Genomic DNA, 24,059 nt, shown 5'->3' on the forward strand with positions numbered 1-24,059 from the left:
CAGGTTCAACTCCTCAAAACTCACATTAAAAAAAAATGTCCAACTGGGCTTGGTGGCACATGTCTTTAATCCCAGCACTTGGGAGGCAGGGGTAGGACGATTGCTATGAGTTCAAGATCACCCTGAAACTAGAAAGTGAATACCAGGTCAGCCTGAGCTAGAGTGAGACCCTACCTCAAAAAAACAGGTGGGGGAGAGGGAATTACCATGGGATTTTTTTTATAATCATGGAAAATGCTAATAAAAATTTTAAAAAAAGAAAATAGCATCTTAAAATCACAAAAAAAAAAAATCAATAAAAAAGGAGAGTCCATGGGGAGGTAATGGAAACCAGAGAATAGCTGGGGCTTGCTGACCAACAACAGCCTCTAGATTGAGGGAGAGACCTCATCTCAAAGAAACATTGCAATGAGCAACAAGAGAAAGACACCTGAGGTTCTCCTCTGGCCTCTACACACACTCACACGGGGCACACTCATCTCATCTGCACAGGCATACAACACACATCATACATAACACATACATATTCTGCAACACCCACACACACACAAAGCCAGAGGGAAAGCAGCACATGCATCTGTGATTACAATAAATCTATGTCCACAGGAGGAGCCAGGAGAATCCAGAAGTTTATGGGCCAACTAGATTGGCATGTGCAGTAGAAAAACAACAAGGGAATCCTTGCCTTAAAAAGAAGATAAGGTGCTTGTCTGCAGGCTCTAATGACCTGACTTCAGTTCCCCAGTAGGCATGTAAAGCCAGATGCACAAGGTGGCACATGTGTCTGGAATTCATTTGTTGCAGCTGGAGACCCTGGTGTGCCCATTCTCCATGTCTGTCTCTCTTCTCTCTCTCTCTCTCTCTCTGCTTACAAATAAATAAATAAAAATGGTTTTTAAAAAGATATATTTTAGATGGGCATGATGACACACGCCTTAATCCCAGCACTTGGGAGGCAGAAGAGGATCACTGTGAGTTCAAGGCCACCCTGAAACTATATAGTGAGTGCCACGTCAGCCTAGGCTAGAGACCTTGAAAAAAAAAAAAAAGTCAGTAGAAGTAAAAAGTTGGTGAGACAATGGCCTTTCTGTGTGCTTTATATTGCCAGCAAGTATACAATCAACACCTCATAAGATTTCTCAGTTTTTAAAATGTATTTTTAGCTATTTATTCAGGATGGAGGGAAACAGGGAAAAAAAAGAAAGAAAGGGGATGAATATAAACAGGCATGCTAGGGCATCTTGCCACTGCAAACAACTCCAGACACATGTGCAATTTTGTGCATCTGGCTTTACATAGGTACTGGGGAACCAAGCCAGGGCCAACACAAGCTGGCAGGCTTTGCAAGCAAGTGCCTTTAACTGCTGAACTCTCTCTCCAGCCCAGATTTCTCAGTTTAGTAAATCTGTTAGCATACACAGTTTTAAAAATATGAACTAAGTATATATATATAATTAATCCAAGCATGATGGTGCAAGCCTATAATCTCTTAGGAGACAGATCACAAATTCAAAGCCAATCTGAGCTATAGAGAGAGGTCCAGCCCTCTCCTTCTAAAAAAGAAATTGACTCAAAATCTGTTACTCTTTTGTCCTGTCTCGAAGAAAATATAATGAAAGTTCTGTTTCATAATTATCCCTATTAAAAAAAAGAAGTCAGTGGATCGATGATAATTAAACTTTATGTCACTATTAAATAATATTATGTAGTATTTTTGGGCTGGAAAGATTGCTTACTGGTTAAAGGGCTTGCCTACAAAGGCAAAGGACCCAGGATCAATTCCCAGGACCCACATAAGCCAGATGTGCAAGGTGGTACATGCATCTGGAGCTTGTTAGCGGCAGCTAGAGGCCCTCGTGTACCCATTCTCTCTCTCTCTCTGCCTCTTTCTCTCTCTCAAATAAATAAAACAAAAATAAAATCTTAAAAACAAAGTAATAATATTATGAAGTATTCTTAGATGCTAGACACACTATTTTGGTGTGTGTAGTAGTAGTAGTAGTAGTGGAGTGTGTGTGGCATGTACAGATACGTGTGCCCTATGTACACACATGGGGTGGCCAGAGGACAATAGGTGTGCTCCTTGATTGCTCTTCCACCTTGTTTCCTTAGACAGTCTCACTAAACTGGCAGCTGAACATTTTTCTGTTAGACTGGCTAACCAGGGAGCCCGAGCTATCCTCCTGTCTCTGCCCCACTCAGCACTGTTTTGTTTTTTTTTTTTAAAGAAAACATGGTGCTAAGGGGCTGAACTCGGCCATCACTCTTGCCCACTGAGCCATCTCCCAAATACCAGGAGATACATTTCACAGTCAACCTTTTTAAGTGCTCAAAAAATTTTATTTCCCTCAATATATTATGCTTTACATTTTCAGATTTACCAAGTTGAAAATTAGACTTTATTTTATTTTGTAGGGTTTTTCCCTCTTGAGACACGGTCTTGCTATACCCACAGCAATCCTCCGGCCAGAACATTCCACAGGCTGAGATTACAGACATGTGCCACTCCAAATGGTTCTAGAAATTGGATTTCTAAAGAAAAAAGTCACATCATCAAAATCAGCAGAAAAGCTTCAAAATAACTCTGAAAATTAAAATTCTTTCTTGCTGCATCTTGACTGTGTGGTTACATAAATCCACACAGGCGACTGACTATACGTACATGTAAACCTGGTGAAACCTAAGGAAGATCTGTGGGTTGTACAAGTGGTCACCTCCTAGCTGTTTTGGCTGGTTAGATGTTTTTTCAAGGTAGTTTTTCACTCTAGCACAGGCTGACCTGGAATTCACTCTATAGTCTCAGGGTGGCCTCAAACTCACAGTGATCCTCCTACCTCTGCCTCCTGAGTGCTGGGACTAAAGGTGCGTGTTGCCACACCCAACCACCTCCTACTTTTGATGTTACAGCTATTTAAATGTTAACAGTAGAAGAAACTTGGTGAAGGACACTCTTTTCTCTCTAACTTCCTATGAGTGTTCAATTATTTAACAATATGATAAATCATGTCTCTGATATAAAATACTCAGAAAATAATTTCCCTATACCTGAGCTTTGCATGAAGACTCCTTTATTCAGACATTTCTCAACTCCATACCTATTGGTTAATAGATTCTTATCATAATTTGCTGCTGCCCTAATAACTCTGGCCTTATTAAATTACTTATTCCTGTGGTTTGAATGTGAAACGTCCCCCACAGGCTCACTTTGAACACCTGCTCCCCAGCTGGAGATGCCAATTTGACAGGCAATGGAGCATTTAGGAAGTGGAGCCCAGCTGGAGGAAATAGGTCACTGGTGGATGTGGGTCCTGGGCGTATACTCTCCCTGTCTCCCTTCTGTTACATTCTCTGGCTTCCAGACTGCCAAAACAGTATCACTGGTGTGGCGGTGTGATTCAGGTGTCCCCCATAAACTTAGGTGTTCTGAATGCTAGGTTCTCAGCTGAGATTTGGGAATTAACACCTCTTGGAGTCAGTGTATTGTTGGGAGTGGACTTATGGGTGTCATAGCTAGTTTCCCCTTGCCAGTGTTTGGCACACTCTCCTGTTACTGTTGTCCACTTTATATTGGCCAGGGGATGATGTCCACCCTCTTCTCATGCCATTGTCTTCCCTACCATCATGGAGCTCCCTCTCGAGCCTGTAAGCCAAAATAAACTCTTTTTCCCACAAGCTGCTCTTGGTTGGTGATTTCTACCAGCGATGTGAACTGGACCACAACAACTAGCTTCAGCACACTGCGGAGCTGCCACATCGTCCCTTTCATGGTGGACTGTATCCCTTCAACCTGTAAGCCAAAATAAGCTGCTCCTCCCTTAAGTTCCTTCTCAAGTATTTGTTCACATCAATGAGAAAAGTAATACACTTGCCTATGAGACTGTCAGGTGTTAACAATGGACATTTTTATTTTAATATGCTACATATTAACTGATGCCAAAAAAGGGCTTGGACTGTTTCCTGGACAGCGCTGAGCTGGAAGTCAGCTTCAGTGAAGATGAAGGTCTCTCCGGCTTTAGATTCGTCTTGCTGTCTTAATTTGGCCTTGTGTGGAGGACATCAGTGTGAAAATAAGCTGTTCTTTGGATTGGGTGATGGTCTCCATTAGCCCTTCTACTAACAACAGAACAGGCACAATCTGTACATGTATGCTGATGAATTATTTCTGGGAATGGGCTGCCCTGTGACTGGATATTAATATATTTATACCATTTTACATACCCTATTCATAAATGTGGCATCAGGAAAATGGTTATCTCAGAGGATACAGTCCTCTTTCAAACTGAGATATACTTTACGCCAATGAATATTCACTGTCAATCTCAGACCATCCCTTTGGAGTGTTCTGCATCTCGGAAATCAGTATGGTTTGTAGCAGTTTATACTGATGATGAAATAAAATTGGAACCAAGTCCCTTTATGGGTAATTTTGAAGCAAGGCCAGAAGAGCTAGGATTACTAAATTTTCATCAAGAAGTCTCCCATTAAAGAAGTGGAAACCATGAATTTTAGTATCATAAATTTTGTCATAACAATATTTTTATTAAAGTTTATGAGCATATAAAAAAAGGGCTTGGCCTTATATTTTGCCAGCCCAGCCAAATGAGCCAGCAGGTACAATAGTGGCACGTCTGTTATGGTGGAAACCAACTGCCTCTAATTGGACTGGAGATCCACTCCATGGGAGGGAATACATCCCTGATACTGAAAACCTACAACAGGAGTAGTCATGAGCCCTAGGAGTGTAACGTCTGCTGCTGTGTGACTAAATGTATATACTATGCTCATCAAACTGCCCAGAAAGAATTTCTCTTAATGTTCATACCCATATATTAATGGTACTCTCACTTTTGGTAGAGAACCTTCTCTTTTCAGTTGGCAGTGATCTTGGGATGACTCAGAAGGCACTATGGTGCTGAGAAGAAGTGACAGAGGAGTGCTCAGCACTGCAATATCTCTATCATACCTTCCAAGGCTCAGGGTCCATTGTGGAAGAGGTGACAAAAAGAATGTAAGAGCCAAAGGAAGGGTAGGACTCCTTACAACGTGCTCCTCCAGACACAAAATGGCCTAGATATCCATGACCTCACAGTGCCTGACACGACCTACATAAGATCATCATAATAGGAGAAAAGGATCACGACATCAAAATTTAAAAGAGAGACTGAAAGGGGGAGGGGATATGATGGAGAGTGGAGTTTCAAGGAGGAAAGTGGGGGGAGGGAGGGAATTACCATAGGATATGTTTACAATCATGGAAGTTGTTAATAAAAAAATTAAAATTAAAAGAAGGGCTTAGAATAAGTAGGTAACTGTTTCTTAGCTCATTCGCAGAAACCATAAAAATAAAAAGCACTGGCTGGGTGTGGTGACACACGCCTTTAATCTCAGCAGAGGTAGTAGGATCACTCTGAGTTCAAGGCCACCTAAGACTACACAGTGAATTCCAGGTCAGCATGGGCTACAGTGAGACCCTACACCTCAGAAAAAAATCAAATAAGATAAAAACAAATAAAACCATGGCTTTCTCTCTTGAAGTCTTTAAGCTGTTCCAAAACCGCTGAATGGAAAATACCAGTAGTTAGATGTTTCCTATTGGCTTGGGAAAAATGCAGGTGGAGAGACATAAATCATAATTAAAAGCCAAGATGAACAGGAAGCTGTGTGGAGAGGCCCTCTGCCTGAGTCCTGGCCTAGGCTGCAAGAGGCTCCTGAAACAGGAGGCACACACGACCCTTCACTGCTCCTCAAGATCACTCCCACCTCGCTCACACAACACGGGCCAGGACTCAATCGACATCAAATCAACTGAAAGGTCCTCTTTTTGCTTTTCTTTCTTTCCTTTACTGTAGAAGTGAGATAGACAAAAAGAGACTTTTGCTCAACTAAAATACTGAGGAAGGGTTGGAGAAATGGCTCAGCAGTTAACATGCTTGCCTGCAAAAGCTTAAGGACCCAGGTTTGAATTCCCAAGACCCACATAAAGCCACATGCACAAGATAGCACATGCACCTGCAGTTCATCTGTAGTGGCCAGAGGCCTTGGCATGCCCTTCTCTCTTTCTCTATCTGCCTCTTTCTCTTTCTCAAAAAAAAATTTTTTATTAAAAAAATAAAATATTGAAAAATATAATGTTTTAATCTTTTTCTTTCATCTCTCCCTCTTGAGACAGTCTTGCTATATAACCCAATCTGGCCTCAAACTTGTGATCCTCCTGCCTCACCCTTTCTAAAAAATTACTATTCTCATGTTGAGTAACTATAAATGACTGAGATTTTTGAGAATTTTAATATCCTTTCAAGAATTTATGTATGTATACAATATATTATCAAGGAATGACTGGTATATGTACACATCAGCAAAAAATAACACCTGTGAGAAAGAGAACATAACTATTAATTAGTAAGGCCAGCAATTGTTTTATAAATTCCAGTGTTATCTGTGTTATGCAATTACCCCAACCTCCACATGAAGTGTTGATAAAAAGACAGGACTTTAAAAGACTATACCATACATACTTGAGAGCTGAGTTTCTTAGTTCTTCAAAGTGTCAGAACAGAACATGATTCAAATATGAAGAATCTGAAAGAAGACATCTGATCATTTCTTTGGGAAAGTAGAAAGAGACTACATAGTGAATTCCAGGTCAGCATGGACTAGAGTGAAACCCTACCTCAAAAAAAAAAAAAAAAAAAAAAAACAGAAAGGACTCAAGTTCCAAGAAATAAGCTACTAGAATAGAGTCAAAGTTGGCCTGCGCTAGTAGCTTAATCAAAGCATCACAGCAGACTGCAGTAAAGAAGAGAAAAGGTTTCTGCTGACAGAAAACAGAGCAGGGAAGGCGATTGAAAGCTACAGCTTCAAGGCAGCTTTCAGCAAAGGAAGTGTGTGTAGGGCTATAGCATTCATTTTAAAGTGAATAAGAACCAAGTATAAGAATCCAAATCATGTTCCTAGAAATTATTTGAAACATATTTTCCTCTTTATTCACTGGTTATATCAAAACCATTTGACAAACCATTCTACTGATGCAACTGCAGGCCTGGGCTGGAAACACTAAATTATGAAACTCTTACTTTCTGAGTTTTCTGCCTGTCACAGTGTGACGTACTGAAAAGGATTTGACAAACAGCTTATGAAGCGCAAAGGGTCTGTGTCTCTAAATCGCAATTCTGGTTGATTTGGTACTTGGAGAGAATTTTTCAGCAGGAAACTCATGTGTTTAAATATAACTTGGAAGGCTGGGGAGATGGCTCAGAGCTTAAAGGCACTTGCTTGCAAAGGCTGACAGCCTGGGTTCAATTTCCCAATACCCACATAAAGGCTGATGCACAAAGAGGCACATATGTCTGGAGTTCGTTTGCAGCAGCTGGAGGCCCTGGTGCACCCATCTCGTCTCTCTACCTCTCTCAAATAAATAAATATTAAATGTAATTTGGAGTCTTGTCTAAAATTTTTCCCCATGTTCAAAACGGTAACACTATTTTCTTCTTTTCTCTCTCCTCTCTTCTCTCCCCCTCTTCTCCTTTCTTCTGTTCTTTTTGACAGGGTCTATATAGCCAGACTAGCCTTGAATTTAATATGTAGCTGAAAATGGCTTTGAACTTCTTATCCTCCTGCATCTACCTTCTGAGTCACCTCCTGTGTCACCAGGCCCAACTCTTATTTTGATAATAACATCTAAAATACAAGGAACTGAAATCCAGGCAACAAGTCACAGCCAGCTAGTAGAAGCCAAATGGAACCTATTAAAGCCACCTTAAGATGGGCATTGTGATACATACTTGTCCTATAATCTTGGCACTGAGGAGGCTGAAACAGGAGAATCTCTAGTTCAAGACCAGCCTGGGCTATATTCTGAGACCATGTCTCAAAAAAAGAATTTTTTTTTCAAGCTTGGCATGTTGGCACATGCCTGTAATCCCAGCACTCATGAGGCAGAAGCAGAAGGACTGCAAAGTTTGAGGGCAACCTGGACTACAATGCATGTGCCAGGCAAGCCAGGACAACAGTGCAAGACACTGACTCAAAGAAACAACAAAAAAATTTAGGGGCTGGAGAGATGGCTTAGTGGTTAAGCGCTTGCCTGTAAAGCCTAAGGACCCTAGTTCAAGGCTTGATTCCCCAGGACCCAAGTTAGCCAGATGCACAAGGGACGCATGCGTCTGGAGTTTGTTCGCAGTGGCTGGAGGCCCTGGCGCGCCCATTCCCCCCACCCTCCTGCCTCTTTCTCACTCTGTCTGTTGCTCTTAAATAAATAAATAAAAATAAACAAAAATTTTTTTAAAAAAAATTTAGAATGTACTAGAGCACTGTCAGAAACTCATGAAGCCAGGGTTTAAGTTTTCCAGGAGTATGATCATTAGGTCTGGAAAGGCAGAAGATATTTCTTGAGATCTAGACCCTGCACAGCAGTTATAGGATGATTCCTTCTGTCAATTGTGTCCAAAGAAGTAAGATAAGTTGTCCTTTCAGACTAACTAAATTTCTCAAATGATTTCACTGCTTATCCAAGCATCCTCTCAGAAAAGATTATGATTCTAAGACTGATGGATCCTAGATTTGTAATTCTCTGACTTAAGTAATCATAGCAATCACTTCTAACTAGTTGAGAATATCCTGATCCTAACTATCTTTTAGAAAAATCAGCCTAGAAATTCTAGTCTAGCTTTACCTAACCAGACTCTACATCCTTAGGGAATGATGACCAACAACAGAACTAAGTCTGAGAAGTAATTAACAATTGAGGGGATAATGATGACTGTCTATTGATCTTCTTGCTAGTAGATACAGATAAATAACTAGGATAGGCTACCAATTCCTAACTCTAAGCCTCATCAGGAATAAAGCCAAATAATTTAAAGTTTGTGTGTGTGTGTGTGTGTTTGTATTTCTATTTTAGACTTGAATACACATTCAAGTTCTCTAAAGCATATATTCTTTGTCCCCTAAAACAGTGTCTGCCATGCAGTGATTGCTCAATAAACATATGCTTTTACCCAGCTAGCTGGATAAACAATTGAACAAATTCTCTCTTCTTTAGCTTCCATGGTATACTAACTAGTTCCTTAGCTTTCTCCTCCAGTCACTTCTTGGTTCCTCTTCCTATTCTAATCACGTCAATTCTCTAGAGGTCAGACCTCAGTCTTCTGCCTTTCTCAATGCTGAAAGAGTTCATCTTTCTGAATGTCACTGAACTGATTCATGCATTCCAGCAGTTCACTGAGGAAACATGTAGCGGAAACATGCTTCCTGCCACCAGGACTCATGACCAGCAAGAGAAAAGTCAAGTATGAAGCTGGGCAATCATATATGGTTGCTGCAACATGGGCAAAAGTTCAGGAAGACACTGAGTGTAGTAGCTCTTGCTTGTAATCCCAGGACTCAGGGGGCTGACATAGGAGGACTGCCATGAGTTCAAGGCTATCCTAGGCTACAGAGTAAGCTTCATGGGCTACAGTGAGACCCTACCTCAAAAACAAGACAAGTTCAGGTAAAATGCTTTAAAAAAAATGTCAAATAGCAGATATGTAAACATTGTTGAATGGGAGAAAAACTAGGAAACATGCTGAAACAGTGGATGCCAGTGGATGTTGACTCTGCATGTCAATGGTTTCAAAATTCAAAACCACATCAGAATAACTTGAGATACTTGGGCAAATGATACACACAATCCTAGGTTCTACTCTGGATGTACTAAGTTGGTATTTCCAGAGCTAGGGACCAGGCATCTATACTTTAGTGGGAATTTTAATATATATATATTATATATATATATATAAATCAAGTTTAGTAGGCACTGATGGAAAAGAAGGATCTCAAAAAGAAAGCATTGTTTTGAAGTCAAAGGATAAAACTTTTTTTAATAAGTAGGCTAAAGAAAGAATGAATGGGCCTGGAGATATGGCTTAGTGGTTAAGCCACTTGCCTATGAAGCCTAAGGACCTATGTTCAACTCTCCAGATCCCATGTAATCCAAACGCACAAAGGTGAGGCAAGCACAAGATTGCACATGCCCACTAGGTGGTGCAAGCATCCAGAGTTCAATTGCAGTGGCTGAGGCCCTGGCACACCAATTCTCTCTGTCTCATTCTCTCTAAAAATAAACAAATAAATAAATAAACTGGGCATGGTGGCACACGCCTTTAATCCCAGCCCTTGGGAGGCAGAAGTAGAAGGTTCACTGTGAGTTCAAGGCCACCCTGAGACTACATAGTGAATTCCAGGTCAACCTGAGCTAGAGCGAAACCCTACCTCGAAAACAAATAATAATAAATTAAAAGAATTAAGGACTCTCTCTCTCTAATAAATAAATTAAATATTTTTAAAAGGTGAGGGGAGCTGGAGAGATGGCTTACTGGCTATGACACTTGTCAACAAAGCCAAAGGACCCAGGTTCAATTTCTCAGTACCCACATACAGCATGTACACAAAGTGGCACATGCATCTGGAGTGTGTTTGCAGTGGCTAGAGGCCCTAGCATGCCCATTCTCTCTCCCTCTCCCTCTTCCTCTCTCTCTTTCTCAAATAAATAAGTAAAATTAAAAAAAAAAATGAATGAAGGAGGGCCAGAGAGATGGCTTAGCAGTTAAGGCACTTGCCTGCAAAAAAGAATGAAAGACAGGGCTGGAGAGATGGCTCAATGGTTAAAGGTGCTTGCTTGTAAAGCCTGACAGCCTGGGTTTGATTCCCCAGTACCCACATCAAGCCAGATGCACAAAGTGGCCATGCACCTGGGATTCATTTGCAAAGACAAGAAGCCCTGCTGTGCCCTTTCTTTCTATTTCAATCTATCTCGTTCTCTCCCCTACTCTCTGCTTGCAAATAAAAATATTTTTAAAAGAATAAAGGACAATAAGGTATGACATTTAGGAAGTCTTTGGGGTCTTTGAGAAATCAGTTTCCACAGAAGCAGAATAGTGGGTGTATACTACTCCTTAAAGATAATTTGAGAGAGGAAAGAAATGTCAGTTTCAAAGAACTGTAAGAGGACTAGATGGATGGTTCAGTGGTTAAGGTGCTTGCCTGCAAAGCCTAAGGACCCATGTTCAACTCTTTAGATACCATATAAGCCAGATGCACAAGGGGATGCAAGCATGCAAGGTCACACATGTGTACAAGATGTCTCAAGTGTCTGGAATTCAATTTCAATGGCTGGAGGCCTTGGTGCACCAATTCTCTCCCCTACCTTCTCTCCCTCCCTCCCTCCTTCTCTCTCTCTCTCTCTCTCATAAAAAGGAAAAACTAAGAAAAGAAAAGAAAATGAAGAACAGTGTGATGGTCTGGAGGTGGAGACAATGCCATATCTTTTGTGGTAGGAGATGGAGGCAGAAGTAGATACATAGACAGCTGTTAATAGGAAGATGTGGTTGGAAGCATAAAAATGAGTAACAGAGCCACTAGGGATTATTAAAACATTTGTGGATCATAATGCAAACCCAGATGATGGCACTTTATTATATTTAATAAAAACAATGTAAGATAATTTGTGCCAGATAGCATTCTCAGCACTTTACATACATTAACTCAATTGTTTCTCACAACTCCTCCATGTATATGAAACTGTTATTATCCTCATATGACCTATAATGAAATTAAAGCAAAAAGAGTCTAAGTAAACTGCCCAAAATAGTTAAATGACAGAATAAGGATACAAATCCGTTGATGGAGCCCTGAGCCTGCTCTCCCAACTACTCTATTGTGCTGACTCTTTAATACAAAAACCAAATATATCTGCTATGGAGCCAGTAACGAATATTGCAAGATTTTTATGTAGCACTACTCAGAAACCTAGGAGATCAAGCCTTGCATAAACAGGGAAATACACTTTCACAAACGCAATGAAGTGAAGAGTCGTTCAGAGAGATGGCTTAGTGGGTAAGGAGCTTTCCTGCAAAGCCAAAGGACCTTGATTTGATTCCCCAGGGCCTATGTAAGGCAGATGCACAAGGTGCCACATGCATCTGGAGTTTGTATGCAGTGGCTGAAGGCCCTGGCATGCCTGTTCTCCCTCTCTCTCTCTTTCTGCCTTTCTCTCACTGTCCCCCTCTTCAATAAATAAATAAATAAATAAAAATAAAACAATTTTTTTAAATAAAATAAAAGGACAGTTGGGATGACTATATAGAGTGAGGACTCCACTAATTCTTTTTACTCTTTTTCTTTTTTTTCCTTTCCAGATTTTTGTTTGTTTTGTTTTGAGACAAGGTCTCACAGCCTGGCCTTAAACTGGCAATCTTACTGCCTCAGCTTCCTGATACTAGAATTAAGGGCATGTAACACCATACCAGGGTTGACCAATTCTGACTAAAATCTTTGACCCTAAATTCTAAATGTTCAGGGCGCATTAACAGTTTGATATCTCATAATCTTACCTCAAATTATAAGTGTTAAAAGAAAGTTCTAGCTGGGCCTGCTGGCGCATGCCTTTAATCCCAGCACTCAGGTGGCAGAGGTAGATCACTGGCCAGCCTGAGACTCCATAGTGAATTCCAGGTCAGCTTGGGCTAGAGTGAGACCCTGCCTCGAAAAGAAAAAGAAAACCTGGGCTGGAGAGATGGCTTAGCAATTAAGGCATCTGTCTGCAAAGGATCACGGTTCGAATCTCTAGGATCCATGTAAGTCAAATGCACAAGGTGGTACATGCATCAGGGGTTTGTTTGCAGTGGCTGGAGGCCCTTATGCGCCCATTCTCTTCCTCCCTCCCTCCCTCCCTCTCTCTCTCTCTCTCTCTCTCTCTCTCTCTCTCTCTCTCTCTCTGCCTCTTTCTGTCTCTCAAATAAATAAATAAATAAATAATATTTTTAAAAAAACAAAAACTAAGCTCTACTCTCCCCACACCAGCTTCCTCTCTTGCTTCCCCATATGCACTCAGGCTATAGTGTAGAATGGAAGCAGCACGGAAAGACTGTCTTCTTTATCCCTAATCATTGTTTTCCTGCAACTAATAATTTTATTTTGTTTTGTTTTGAGCCAGGAATTAAAACCTGGTCTTAATGCATGCTACACAAATGCTCTACTCACTGAGCTAGCCCCTAGCCTTCCAATTGTGTGCATCTTAACTCTTGTCATTCTCTCCTAAAATCAATCCAACACAATCTTATCATATTAATTACCTAAAATATTACCCATTTGGTCTGGGGATATAGCTCAGCTGCCAAAGCACCTAGCATGTTCAAAGGCCTGAGTTTGATATGCAGCAATGCACAATCCAGGTATGGTGATAAACACCTATAATTCCAGAACGTGGGAGATGGAGACAAGAGGATCAGAAGTTCAAAGTCATTTTTGGCTATAGAATGAGTCCAAGGCCAGCCTGGTCAACATGAGATCCTATCTCAAAATAAAACATCCAGGCATGGTGATGCATGCCTTTAATCCCAGCACTGGGGAGGCAGAGGTAGGAGGATCGCAGTGAGTCCAAGGCCATCCTGAGACTACATAGTGAATTCCAGGTCCCCCTGAGCTAGAGCGAGACCCTAACTTGGAAGAAAAAAAAAAAAACAGTTATAATGGGCTGGAGAGATGGCTTAGCGGTTAAGCACCTGCCTATGAAGCCTAAGGACCCCAGTTCGAGGCTCGATTCCCCAAGACCCACGTTAGCCAGATGCACAAGGCGGTGCACGCGTCTGGAGTTCGTTTGCAGTAGCTGGAGGTCCTGGCACACCCATTCTCTCTCTCTCTCTGTCACTCTCAAATAAAATAAATTTAAAAGAAAAAAACAGTTATGAGCTGACCAACCTGCCAGGAATGGGCTTTCCCAATTAAAAAGAACCTCTAGCTCTTCAGAACAATTATACTCATTTGTGAATCTATTCATTACACCATTATCCCACTCAAACAGCTAGTTAGAACCTTTTTATGTAATTATATTTTATCATAGTTCTTGAAGAAAATGTTTCCTTTACTATTTTGAGCCCCAGGTCATAGTGAAGTACAACTAAGAACAACCTTGTTTTTCTTGACCAAAACTACTTTCAATGTACTCTGCTTTGGTCCATTATCCTATCATAGCTTATGACCCTTTCTATGTTTCTTTGCTATAAATTAACAACTTCCACTGTGATTTTTCTATCAAGTAAGCAATAAAGAGTAATTTTCCTTTTGTTATTGTTATTTTGTTTTGTTTCTTTATTATTTTTTTAAAATAAGGACACACACCAGCCCAGGCTGACCTGGCACTCACTCTGTAGTCCCTGGCTGGCACTGAACTCAAAGTTATCCTCCTAACTCTGCCTCCTGAGTGATGGGATTAAACGCATGCACCACCACACCCAGCAAATTTAATTAACATATATATCCCTGCATATGGCGCATTTGTTTTTTGTTTTCTTTTTCTTTTTTTTTTTTTTTTGGTGTTTCAAGGTAGGGTCTCACTATGACCTGAAATTCACTCTGTAGTCTCCGGGTGGGCTCAAACTCTCAGTGATCCTCTTACCTCTGCCTCCCGAGTGCTGGGATTAAAGGCGTGCGCCACCACTCCCGGCTTTGTTTTCTTTATTAAGTAAAAACTATAATGGATACATCATATATTAGTACCGCCCTTTCCCTCCTTCCTGTCCCTACTCCACTGAGGGTCCTCCTTAAGCTACTCTAAATATTAGTGCGTTTTATCCTTACAGTAGCAAGTACGGGTTCTTACATGTCTACTAATCACTCACTTTATGCTGCTTCTAGCTGAATTCAAAGCTGTAGCACCTATGATGCAGCAAACGGGCTAAAGTCTGCAACAACTTTAAATGTCAGAGGCACTTATTCCTAACATTGCATCCTCACACTGAAAACTCCCTGAAGGTCAAAGATCTAAATTCTGCAATATTTTTAGCATCTAACATTTCTACTTTATGTTCTCCTTGTTATGTTGGTCTTTAAAAAGCATAAGAAAAATGCTATCAAATTCTTTTTTTTTATTTTTTGTTTTATTTTTATTTATCTGAGAGCAACAGACAGAGTTTGGTTTGTGGAACACAGCCAGTTAAGCTCTAGGACTATATGACAAGTGTTGTGACAAGTAAAGCAAGACAATACCAAGGGAAAACAGAAATACCTTAACGTGGGAAGAAATAGGATAGGTAGAACCCGGGGGAGGCCCCTTAGAGGCAGAGGTATTGAACTCAGACCTAAAAAATGGGTAGGCAAAGAGAAGAGACTATAAGAAGTGGGGAAGCAAGGGAAGGAAACATCCTAGAACTTGAACTAACTTTAGTGGTAAAAAGTACAGACAGAAGTAGACAAAATATTCAGATATTAAAGAAGTGGAATATACCTGGCATAGTGGCACACTTCCTTAATCCCAACGCTCTGGAGGCAGAGGTAGGAGGATCACCATGAGTTCAAGGCTACCCTGAGACTACACAGTGAATCCCAGGTCAGCCCGGACTAGACTGAGACCCCACCTCAAAAAACAAAAAATAAATAAATAAAGAAGAATCCACTAGATTGGTTGACAGACTTTGTAAATAATCACCTTTAACTGCTGGGCCATCTCCCCAATCCACATTATGTTTTACATACAATTTTCTATATGCATATTAAATTTTGTAATGAAAATACTTTTTAGGGGCTTGATAAATGGTTTAGTGGTGAAGGCACTTGCCTGCAAAGTCCAACAACCCAGGTTTGATTCCCCAGTACCCATGTAAAGCCAGATGCACAGAGTGGAACATACACCTGGAGTTTGCAGTGGCTGGCAGCCCTGGTGCACCCATTTCTCTGTCTCTCTTCTATATTTCTCTGCTTGCAAATAAATAAATAAAAGCTATTAAAACCTTAATAGCCAACCGTGGTGGTGCACACCATTAATCTCAGCACTCAGGAGGCAAAGGTATGAGGATGGCTTTGAGTTTGAGGCCATCCAAGACTACATAGTGCACTCCAGGTCAGCCTGGACTAGAGTGAGACCCTACCTCAAAAAAACAAAGACCAAAACCTTAATAAACTAGAACTAAGAAATTCCTAAATCAATCAAAAGAAATTACCAGCCATGTGCCCCTAAAGACTCTACTATTTTTTGCGGGGGGAGGGAGTTTAAGGTAGGGCTTCATTGTAGCCCAGGCTGGCCTGGAACTCACATCGATCCTACTACCTCTGTCTCCTAAATGCTGAGATTAAAGGCGTGCGCCACCACGTCCGGCTTTACTTACTCTTTATTACAGAGACACTTGCTCAGCTATGTTTGTTGCTGCTCTATTCACAACAGCTAGGAAATGAAATCAGCCCAGATGTCTACTAACTGATAGATGGATAATAAAAATGTCATACAGATACAAAATGGAATTCTACTCAGCAGCAAGGAATAATGAAATTATTCAATCTGCAGGAAAATGGATGGAACTGGAACATACTAAGCTTAAGCAATGTTACACAGGCTCAAAGACAGACATCAACTGGAGAGATGGCTTAGTGGTTAAGGCACTCGACTGTGAAGCCTAAGGACCCAGGTTTGATTCCCCATAACCTATATAAGCCAGATGCACATGGAGGCACATGCTTCTGGAGTATATTTGCAGTGGCTGGAGGCCCTGGTGCACCCATTCTCTCCCTCTTTCTCTGTCTCTCTCAAATAAACAAAGAAAAACAAATAAATAGATAAATAAATAAAAGAAGTTGAGCTAGAGAGATGGCTAAGCAGTTAAGGCAATTGCCTGCAAAGTCTAACAACGCATGTTTTACTCTCCAGACCCCACATAAGCCAGACGCATAAAGGTGAGGCAAGTGCAAGGTTGCACATGCCCACTAGGTGGTGCAAGCATCTGCAGTTCAATTATGGTGACTGAGGCCCTGGTACACCAATTCTCTCTCTCTCTCTCTCTCTCTTTCTCTCTCTCTCTCTCTCTGTCCCTGTCTCCCTGCCTCTAAAAAAATATTTAAAAATAAATCAGAAAATATCATTTAGGGGCTGAGAAAATGTCTCAGTGGTTAGGGGCACTTGCTTGCAGAGCCTATTGGCCCAGGTTTGATTTGCAGCATCCACATAAAGCCAGATGCAAAAAGTGGGATGTGTGTCTGGTGTCTGTCTGCACCAACAAGAGATCCCAGCATGTCTATACACGTGTGTGCACATGTAGGCAAATAAATACTTTTAAGCCTTGATGGTTTTGTCATGGACTAGAAGCAGCATAAAGCTGAAGCAAGACAATTTGTATTCTTTTTTTTTTTAAGAGCAAGCAAGATAGAGAGAGGAGAGAGAGAATTGGCATGCCAGGGCCTCAGCCACTGCAACGCAACTCCAGTGGACATGTGTGACCTTGCACTTGCCTCACCTTTGTGTGTCTGGTTTACATGGGATCTGGAGAGTTGAACGTGGGTCCTTAGGCTACACAGGCAAGAGCTTAACCGCACAGCACAAACACAGCACAGCACAGCAAGTGCCTTAACTGCTAAGCCATCCCTCCAGCCCATGATTGCACCACTTTCAGTTAATCTCCATTCTTAACTGAAAGTGGTGCAATCATGGGCTGGAGGGATGGCTTAGCAGTTAAGGCTTTGCCTTCAAATCCCAAAGAGCCAGGTTTGATTCCCCAGGACCCACGTTAACCACATGCACAAGGGGGCGCATGCATCTGAAGTTCGTTTGCAATGGCTTGAGGCCCTGGCACACCCATTCTCTCTCTCCCTCTTTCTCTGTCAAATAAATAAATAAAGATAACTTTTTAAAAGTGATGCAATCACAATTATGTTGCCTGTTTTAAACTGTTTAATAGTGTGTACCAATAAAATTCTCCCACTACTAGCTCAGTATGGCATCTGATAAGGCATGAACATTCCTGGGTCCTGGTGCTACAGCAACTTTCCAACAGGTAAAATGATTCTCAACAGATGGAATGCAGTTCAGACATCGTTTAAAGTCACTTTCCACTATCCCTAGTGATTTATAATGAGGTGAATCATTCCTTTGACCTCATTTTTCAAGCCATTTACTGTCAAAGAGGAACAATCTAAACATGGAGAGGAAAATCAATATAAGAGATATGCATATGAAAATGTGAAGCTTTGTTCACAGGATCTAAACACAATCTGAGCATTTTAAAGTCATATCTCATACCTAAAGCCACCAACTTAAAAAAAAAAAAATACCAAGTGGGGCTGGGGAAATGGTTTAGAGATTAATGTATTTGCCTGTGAAGCCTAAGGACCCCAGTTCAACTCCCCAGGACCCACATAAGCCAGATGCACAAGAGGGAGCATGTATCTGTGTTTGACGTGGCTAGAGGCCCTGGCGCACCCAATCTCTCTTCCTCTCTCTCTCAAATGAATAAATAAATATTTGAAAAAAATACCAAGTGGCACATGCCATTAATCGTAGCAGTATAAGGTAGAGTACAGCAGACAGCTTCACGCTTGCTGAGATGAACTTCCAGACCAGGCACAGTTACGAAGGAAGGGATTTATTGAAGCTTACAGATCCAGGGGAAGTTCCATAATGGCAGAAAGAAGATTGCTCCCTCTTAAAGGAGCAAGCAGAGAGAGAGAGAGAGAGAAGTCCCAAACCAAAAGCCACATTACACAGCACACTTCAGAAACTCCTGCTAGGCACACTTTGTATATCTTTAGATTAGAATCACGAACCCACTACCACACCTTGGGTCTGGACCCTAAGACCCACCCATTAACATCACCTCCAGCCAAGTGCCTGCAGATCCCAACTACAAGCTAATAACACATCAAGTATATTGGGGGCCATATATTCAATCTACCACACACACACGGGGTAGGAGGATCATCTTGAGTTCGAGGCCAGCCTGGGATATAGAGTGAGTTACAGGTCAGCCCAGGCTCATCATATTCTCACACACACAAAGACAAAATAAACAAATTGAGCAAGGTGTGAATTAAACCTAAATGAGCTTTTGATTCCTTGCTCAATATAAAATTTTGGTCAAGAACTTTTATTTTTATTAATTTAATTGCCCGAGGGTGAGTGGGGATGCCAAGGGCCTCCTGCCTACACAAACAAATGCCAGATACATGTGCCATTTTTTGGGTCAAACTGACATGGATGTCTTGGGAACTGACCCAAGATGGCAAACTTTGCAAGCATGGGCCTTTAACCACTGAGCCAGCTTCCCATACCCTGGGTCAAAATCTTTCATTTCAATTGTTACTATATTGAGCCACTAAAGATTAATTATTAAAGATCCCAAACTCACATCTTTTCCCATCATCTTTAGGTAAAAAAAAGGGATAAATATGATAATTTTCATCTATAAGCACAAAAAGTTATGAATACTACTGTTAACATATCTAGTAGTCCCCCTACCCTCTCTAGAATGCTAGAAAAAAAATGACTCTGTAAAGCTGGATATGGTGGCACACACCTATAATCCAAGCCCTGGGAGGACTAAGGTAGGAGTATTGTCACGGGTTAGGGGCTAGCCTGGTCTGTACAGAAAAGTACTGTTGGGAAAGGGAGAGAGAGACAGAGCAAGCACTCAATAAATAAATATGATAGGTGGGCTGGGGAGATGACTCAGTGGTTAAATGTACTTGCCTGCAAAGCCTGTTGGCCCAGATTCAATTCCCTAGTACCTACTTAAAGCCAGATACACAAAAAGTGGCACATACATCTGGTGTTAGTTTGCAGAAGCAAGGGGCTGTGGTGCACCCATTTTCTCTATCACTCATTGTAAATTAATAAATATAAATTTAAAAATTATTTCTTGGGCTGGAGAGATGGCTTAGCGGTTAAGCGCTTGCCTGTGAAGCCTAAGGACCCCGGTTCGAGGCTCGGTTCCCCAGGCCCCACGTTAGCCAGATGCACAAGGGGGCGCACGCATCTGGAGTTCATTTGCAGAGGCTGGAAGCCCTGGCGCACCCATTCTCTCTCTCTCCCTCTATCTGTCTTTCCCTCTGTGTCTGTCGCTTTCAAATAAATAAATTTAAAAAAAATTATTTCTTTTTAAATTTATAAATAAGCCCAGGGCTGGAGAGATGGTTCAGCGGTTAAGGTGCTTACTTGCCAAGCCTAACAACCTGGGTTCAATTCTCCAGTAAAGCCAGATGCACAAAGTGGTGCATGCCAAGGGGGCGCACGCGTCTGGAGTTCGTTTGCAGAGGCTGGAAGCCCTGGCGCGCCCATTCTCTCCCCCTCCCTCTATCTGTCTTTCTCTCTGTGTCTGTCGCTCTCAAATAAATAAATAAAAAGTTTAAAAAAAAAAAAGTGGTGCATGCACCTGGAGTTTGTTTGCAATGGCTGGGGGTCCCAGTGTGCCTACTCTCTCTGTCTCTCTACTCTGCTTGCAAATAAATAAAAATAAGCAGGGGGTAGAGGGCTGCAGAGATGGCTTAGTGGTCAAGGTGCTTACCTGAGAAGGCTAAGGATCCAGGTTCAATTCCCCAGTACCCAGGTAAAGCCAGATGCACATGGTGGATATGCATCTGGAATTCGTTTGTAGTGGCTGGAGGCCCTAGCATGCCCTTATCTCTCTTTCTGCCCCTCCCCCCCACACACACAGAAAGACATAAATAAATACATAATAAAATATTTTTTTAAATAATAATAAATCAGGCATGGTGGCACACACCTTTAATCCCAGCACTGGGGAGGCAGAGGTGGGAGGATTGCTGTGAATTTGAGACCAGCCTTAGACTATGTACTAAATTCAGCTTGGGGCTAGAGCAAGACCCAATCTCAAGGGAAAAAAAAGTCCAAACAATAAAATAAAAATAAATGTGAAAGACTAAATAGCAGAAAAAAACCTGTTTGTTAGGGAGGATACACCTGACCCTCCTGCCACTACAAATGGACTCTAGATATATGGGCCTCTTTGCACACCTTGCTTTATATGAATACTAGGATACTAGGGAATCAAACCTAGACCTTTAGAATTTGCAAACAAGTGCCTTTAAACACTGAGCCATCTCTCTAGCCCCTCGGGGTCCCTTTTTTAAAATATCCTTAACCAGGCAGCGCATGGTGATGTACACCTTTAATCCCAGCACTGGGGAGGCTGAGGGAAAAAGACTGCCATGAGTTCAAGGCCACCCTGAGACTAATTCCAGGTCATCCTGGGCTAGATGAAGACCCTACCCCCAAAAAACAAAAACAAAGAAAGATTGATTTGGAGGGGGAGGGGATATGATAGAAAATGGAGTTTCAAAGGGGAGAGAGAGGGAATTATCATGGGATATTGTCAATAAAAACATTAAATTAAAAAAAACCAAAAGCAACAACAAAAAAAATGAAAAATTAATCCTTGACCACTGAAGATAAAAAGATACACATTCGGGAGGCAGAGGTAGGAGGATCGCCGTGAGTTCGAGGCCACCCTGAGACTACATAGTGAATTCCAGGTCAGCCTGAGCCAGAGTGAGACCCTGCCTCGAAAAACCAAAAAAAAAAAAAAAAAGATACACAAGTTCTGGGCACTAGGATACTGACCTCTTTGAGAGGACATTTGTTGTCCCTATCAATGGCTCTAACTTAAATTTTTGTTATCTTCTGCCTACCACCAAATTATATTGTCTCTCATCTTTCTTCATACTCTTACCTCTATGCTAACAGCCAAGTTTCTCATCTTTTTGTTTTCCCCCAATCCTGGGGATTGAATGACTAGACCTTGCATCCTTGCATGTGCTCTACCACTGACATACATCCCTACCCCTCTTTTTTTTTTTTTTGGTTTTTTGAGGTAAAGTCTCGCTAAAGTGAGACCCCACCTTGAAAAAACTAAAAAAATACATATATATGTTAAAAAAATAATAAAAACAAAATGTTTACAGGGGAAAGTAAGATAAATACATCAGAAAAATGCATGATATCTACTTGGTAAACATATTCATTTATACAGAATCAATATAATGAACATGAGGGGAGGAACATGAAAGGAATATGCAAAATGTTCCTAGTATATATCTCTAAGCAAGTTGACTGAATTTGTCTAAATTTTAATTTATACTTCCTTTTTATACTTTATTTTGGGGGGTCAAGTAAGGGTCTTGCTCTAGTTCAAGCTGACTAGATATATTCACTATATAGTCTCAGGGTAGCATAGAACTCAAAGCAATGCTCCTACCTCTGCCTCCAGAGGACTGGGATTAAAGGTGTGCGTGACCAGGCCTAGCCCTTATATACTTTTTTTGACACAAAATTATATGACGTAGCCTAGGCTGACCTCAAACTCAAGCTCTTCCTACCTCAGCTTTCTGATTGCTGGAACTCTACAATGCCCTTTTTTGGGGGGTGGTCAAGGCCTGGCATTCACTATGTAGTATCAGGGTGGCCTCGAATTCACAGCAATCCTCCTTCTACTCCCCCCACCCCCGTGTTCTGGGATTAAATGCATGCACCACCATACCTGGCTTACAATGCCCAATAAAATAAATAAATAAATAACTTATTCATTTATTTGCAAGCGGTGGGGGGGGGGCAGGCAGACAGACAAACACTATGGGATGTCAGGGCCACTACAAACTCCAGACACATGCACCACTTGGTGCACCTGGCTTTACATGGCTACTGGGGAATTAAACTGGGTTCAGCCGACTTTGCAAGCAAGTACCTTTTACCACTGAACTATCTCCCCAGCACCCTTTTTTTAAACAATGAAAGGTAATAAAATAAAAGTAATATAGTAGAAAATATCGTATCAAAAGCACATGAACAGACTGCCTGAGCTTAAATAAACTGTAGCTCTGTTACTTACCCTGGTGGCCTGGAGCAATGATGTCTCAGTTTCCCCACCTCTGTAAAGTCCAAAGGATAATAAAACTACTCATCTTATGAGGGTTTTTTGTTTGTTTTCGTTTTGTTTTCTTTTTTTTAGTTTTTCCAGGTAGGGCTTCACTCTAGCCCAGGCTGACCTGAAACTCACTATGAAGTCTAAGGGTAGCCTTGAATTCATGGTGATCCTCCTATCTCTGCCTCCTAAGTGCTGATGGGGTTTTGTTTTGTTTTTATTTATTTGAGAGAAAGAGAGGCAGAGGGAGAGAGAGAATGGGCACATCAGGACCTCTACCCACTGTAAATGAACCCAGATGCATGTGTCACCTTGTGCATCTGGCTTACATGGGTACTGGAGAATCGAACCTGGATCCTTAGGCTTCTCAGACAAGCACCTTAACTGCTAAGCCATCTTTCCAGCCCTCGTGAAGGATTTTTTTGTTGCTGCTGTTTGTTTTTATTTATTTGAAAGTGACTGACCGAGAGAGAAAGAGGCAGAGAGAGAGAATGGATGCATCAGGGCCTCCAGCCACTGCAAACGAATTCCAGATACATGCGCCACCTTGTGCATCTGGCTTACATGGGTACTGTGGAATCAATCGAGCTTCGAGCCAGGGTCCTTAGGCTTCACAAGTAAGCACTTAACCACTAAGCCATCTGTCCAGCCCAATTTGAAGGTTTTCTTTTTTTAATATTAGATAAGTATTAATAAACTAAAAGCACTTAAGACATACTCTGGCACAGATTAAGTCCTAGAGTATTGAAATGGGAGTTATGTCCACTTGCTAATATAGCTGCTACTGTCACTACTAAAACACGTAACATACTACTGCAACTGGTGCATATGGAATCCCAGTTGTAATCACAGCACTCAGGAAGCTGAGGCAGGACTGACATTTTGAGTCCAGCCTGGGCTACACAGCAAGATTTTATCTTAAAAAAAAATAACTGCTCACCCCAGTAGGGTCTCACTCTAGCCCAGGCTGACCTGGAACTTTTTCTGTAGTCCCAAGCTGGCCTCAAACTCAGTGATCTTCTTACCTCAGCCTCCCAAACATTGGGACTACAGGCATGTGCCACCATGCCTGGTTTAAAAAAAAAAAAAAAACAAACTTTTAGCTGGGCATGGTAGCACATGCCTTTAATCCCAGCACTCAGGAGGCAGAAGGAGAGCCGTGAGTTCAAGGCCACCCTGAGACTACACAGTGAATTCCAGGGAAGCCTGAGCTAGAGTGAGACCCTACCTCAAAAAAAAAAAAATCTATATCAAATGTAGGCAAGGATGTTATCAGCTGATTCAGCTGAATGGTCTGTGTCTCCTCATAATTCATAAAATGAAATCCTAATCAATATGATGGAATTAGGAGGTGAGGCCTTTGGGAGGTAATGATGGTAGAGCCCC

General features: G+C 41.4%; 1 protein-coding gene and 1 pseudogene across 7 annotated transcripts in view; one reads left to right on the forward strand and one right to left on the reverse strand.

Annotated features, from left to right (window-relative positions):
* Window positions 1–24,059, reverse strand: part of Ppp1r12b (protein phosphatase 1 regulatory subunit 12B) — a 262,444-nt gene that overhangs the window by 232,685 nt on the left and 5,700 nt on the right. The gene's annotated exons all lie outside the window — the stretch shown is intronic.
* LOC105944921 lies at window positions 313–4,485 on the forward strand (annotated as a pseudogene).

This window comes from Jaculus jaculus, chromosome 1 (assembly GCF_020740685.1).
Source record: "Jaculus jaculus isolate mJacJac1 chromosome 1, mJacJac1.mat.Y.cur, whole genome shotgun sequence".
Taxonomy (NCBI): domain Eukaryota; kingdom Metazoa; phylum Chordata; class Mammalia; order Rodentia; family Dipodidae; genus Jaculus; species Jaculus jaculus.